The following is a 4,346-nucleotide window of genomic DNA, read 5'->3' as shown; positions in this document are numbered from 1 at the left end:
GAAGTGTCTCTGAGTCTTTTACTCAGTTTTCTATTGGGTTGTCTTTCTCATTATTTGTAGACCTTCATTATACACTTCTTAACATGACTCCTTTGTCATTTCCATGTATTTCAAGTATCCCCCACTCTGGCATGCATTTTCACTTGTGTTTTCTCTTTATGATGTATTTTAATTACAGAAATTATTGATTTTAATGTAGTCCATTTTATTGATTTTTTTCCATTGTAGTTAGTGTCTCTTGTGTCTAGTTGAGAAATCTTTACCTAAAGTCCTGCAGATATTATCTTATTTTATCTCCTATAAGATGAATTGATTTATCTTTCACATTTGGTTATTAATACATCTGGAATCAATTTTTGCATATGGCGTGAGGTGGGATCCAAATACATATTTTCCCATGTGGATATCCAGATGGCCATTTTCCAAAAAGGCCATCCTTTCTCCAATGAACTTCAGTATTATCTTTGACATAAATCAAGTGACATGTGTTGGGTCAGTTTCTAGACTCTATTCCATTGCTCAGTTGTTTTTTTGTTTTTTGTTTTTTCGTTTTTTGTTTTTTCATATCCCTGTGCCAATAACACATCAACGTAACTACTATGGCTTTACAAGTCTTGATATATGGTGATGTAAGTGCCCTTGGCTTTGTTCTTCTTCAGGATTATCTTAACTATTTTCAGCCCTTTGTATTTCCATATAAATTTGATAATCAGATCGTCAATGCACAAACACACACACACACAGCCTACTGTGATTTTTTATTGCAATCACATTGTGTCTATAGATCAATTTGGGGAGAATTAACTTCTTAACAATATTGATCCTTCCAATCCATGAACATGATATATATCTCCATTTCTCTAGATTGTCTTTAATTCATCAGCAACGTTCTGTCATATTCAGTGTAGAAATCTTGCACATCGATTTTTATATTAAATCCTGCATAATTGATGGGTTTTTTGTTGCTACTGTATATGGTATCATTAAAATTTTTTTCTGTTTGTTTGTTGCTAGTATATAAAATGACATTGCTCATTAATTCTAATAGTTTATCAGTAGATTTTTAAAATTATGCCTGCTCCAGGTTTTAAATTAAAATATTACTAGAGACACTGCATTAGCCCATGAGTCTCTGCTACCTACCATATTCCATTCTGCTCTGTGCAGATCATGGCATTTATGAGAAGTCCTTTTTGGGTGTAACCTGAGGCTCATGAGACATGCCCCTGGGTTTCTTATGGCAGGAGCCTGAGATTTTAACCAAATGAAATTTAGAAATAAATAAAACCTTTAGTAAGTGTCTATTACTTGTCAAGTATTGCTCTAAGGGACTACTGTTCTTAGTCCTTTGCAGGTGTTAACTCATTTAAGTTCCTTAACAGTCCTATGAAGTAACTACTGTCATAATCTCATTGAACAGATGGGGGGAAACTGAGAGAAGACAAAAAATTTTCCCAAGGTCAGCCAACATGTTAGTGGCTAAGCGTTTCACCATTACACTATTTGGCCACTCCTAGTCTATAGAAGTAAAGTCTTCAGCCTGGCTCTCTCAACCTGAGGCTCTCCACCTCCTCGTCCTGAGCCCTGGCTTTCCCCCCAAGTCATCACTCCATCTGCAGTTGACTAGTGCCCCTCACCTCAGGCTACTTCTGAAGATTAAGGATGCAGGAAATCAGGGAAAGCTTCATAGAGGTGAGCTGGTCTTTAAAGGCTGAGGAGGATTTGAGCATATAAAGATGAAGTGAGGAACAGTGTCAAAGACATGGAGCAGAAACATAGAGAAATACAGAGTACGGCTTCTCAGTCTAGGACTGGTCTTGGTGGGAACCAGAGTTTTCATATCAGTTATTGTCATTACCAATATTATTTTTACTCTTAGTGCTTTCATCAGAACAATCATATATACCGCCATTAATGCTAGAGTCATTTGAAAATGTCCCATCTTTGTATTGTTCAGTCACTGCGAAGGTCACATTTCTTCCGTGGTATCATTACAACCTACAATGACTAATGGAAATATTTGAGTGTATCTGTGTTGCAGACCTATGGAAATACAACTTGTTACAGCCTCCCTCCACCCACTGTGATTAGGTTTGGCCTCACAACTTCCCATCAATTAGCAATATCATAATAGAATACTTGAGGGCATATCAATGTGTTCTCAGAAAAAGTTTCTAGTTTCTTTGCTTGGGATCAAGAACCTTCAAGAGGATGATTGGGGATAGGGCTGGGGTGGTCAGAGGACGGGAACAATCAAGAACTACTGCCTTAAGAAGCAGTACGATGACATCAAAAGCACAAGCAACAAAAGAAAAAAGAAGTAAGTTGGACTTCATCAAAATGACAACTTTTTGTGCATCAAAGGACACTATCAAGAAAGTGAAAAGACAGCCCTCAGACTGGGAAAAAAGAATTGCAAATCATACATCTGATAGGGGTCTAGTATCTAGAATATATAAAGAACTCTTGGTCCCCGGAAGTGATGCACGGAGAAGCCCACGTGTGCGATTCTACCCCGACATGGCGGTGCTCCTGAAGAGGCTGCTGCATCCCCGGAGGCCCCCAGTGGCCTTGGGCCGCCCCCTGGGACGGGGTGCGAGGCCAGCCTGGGCACTGATCCCAGGGCTGCTGTGCGAGTGCGGTTTGCCCCCAGCCCCACAAGCTTCTTGCCCCTGGGCGGCCTCCACACTGCCTTGTACAACTACATCTTTGCCGAGAAGCCCCTGAGGCTGGAGGACATGGATCAGGCCTGCCTTGCGCTTGGGGCAGCAGAGAATATTGAGGACATGCTGGAGTGGGCAGGCATCCCCCCTGACAAGAGCCCCCGCCGGGGAGGTCCTACAGGGCCCTACCTGCAATCTCAGCGACTTGCGCCCTACACCCATGCTACCGAAGCTCTGCTGAAGAGCAGCGGCTGGAGCTCCTGCAGAGGGAGGCCCTGAGGAGCCATCAGACTCGCCAGTATGACAAGCGGTGCCGGAGCCTGGGCCAGGCGCAGGTGGCCCAGGAGCTGGCCAAAGACCCCAAGCGTGCCATCCACTTCCGCCCGGAGGGGAGGCACCAGCCTTCCAGGACTTGGTGTATGGCTGGAATCCGCACAAGGTGGCCAGCATGGAGGGGGACCCGGTCATCCTGAAGAGCAATGGCTTCCCCACGTACCACCTGGCCTGCGTGGTGATCGACCACCACATGGGCATCAGCCACGTGCTGCGGGGCTCCGAGTGGCTGGTCTCCATCTCTAAGCACCTGCTCCTCTACCAGGCCCTGGGCTGGCAGCCCCCGTGCTTTGCCCACCTGCCCCTGCTCCTCAACAGGGATGGCAGCAAGCTGTCCAAGAGACAAGGGGACGTTTGCTGCCGGCGGCTTCCTGCCGATGCCTTGCTCGACATCATCACCAACTGCGGCTCAGGGTTTGCAGAGAACCAGATGGGCAGGACCTTGCCAGAGCTGATCACACAGTTTGACCTGACCCGGATCACCTGCCACTCAGCCCTGCTGGACCTGGAAAAGCTCCCAGAATTCAACAAGCTGCACCTCCGCCAGCTGGTGAGCAATGAGACCCAGAGACACCAGCTGGTGGGGAAGCTGCAGGCCCTCGTGGAAGAGGCTTTCGGGAGCCAGCCGCAAGACAGGCATGTGCTGGACGCGGCCTACGTGGAGAGGATCATCCTGCTGAGACACGGTCACATTTGCCGCCTGCAGGATTTGGTCTCCCCAGCGCACTCCTACCTGTGGACTCGCCCTGCTGTGGGTCGAGCGCAGCTGGGTGCCATTTCAGAGAGGGTGGACGTCATTGCCAAGCATGTGCTGGGGCTTTTAGAAGGACCCGGTATGAACTTAACTCAGGACATGCTGAACGGAGAACTGAAGAAGCTGTCAGAAGGTCTGGAAGGCACCAAACACAGTAAGGTGCTGAAGCTCCTCCGAGTGGCCTTCAGTAGACAGCTGCAAGGGCCTCCTGTAGCTGAGATGACGTTATCCTTGGGACCAAAGGAAGTGCGGGAACGAACACAGAAGTTGCTTTCCAGCTAGAGAGAAGGTGTGCGGGACAGCGGAGGTGGCGGTGGGAACCGTAGTTGCGGGACCTGCCCTCAGAGGGGAGGAGCAGGAGGCCTGGACCCCGTCGGAAGCTTGTGGAGGGAACCAAGAGTGGGCACAGAGCCTCCGGGTGCACAGGTGCATTTACGGCGCCACGCCAGGCCTGTCCTATTCAGTTAGCCAGCGTCGGCCAGCCACCTCTCACCTCCCTGACTCTGGAAAGGAAGGCCTCACATCTGGTTCTGACACCACAGCACACAGCAGAGGTTAGGAGCTGGTTCACAGAATAGTCATGGCTCATGTTTTAG

At 47.6% G+C, this 4,346-nt stretch overlaps 1 pseudogene; it reads left to right on the top strand.

Annotated features, from left to right (window-relative positions):
• Positions 1–2,520: 2,520 nt before the first annotated feature.
• Positions 2,521–4,032, top strand: LOC132357778 (probable glutamate--tRNA ligase, mitochondrial; annotated as a pseudogene).
• The last annotated feature ends 314 nt before the right edge of the window (positions 4,033–4,346 follow it).

This window comes from Balaenoptera ricei, chromosome X, assembly GCF_028023285.1.
Source record: "Balaenoptera ricei isolate mBalRic1 chromosome X, mBalRic1.hap2, whole genome shotgun sequence".
Lineage (NCBI taxonomy): Eukaryota > Metazoa > Chordata > Mammalia > Artiodactyla > Balaenopteridae > Balaenoptera > Balaenoptera ricei.
The sequence above is the reverse complement of the archived record's forward strand: the minus strand, read 5'-3'. Positions and strand labels throughout refer to the sequence as shown.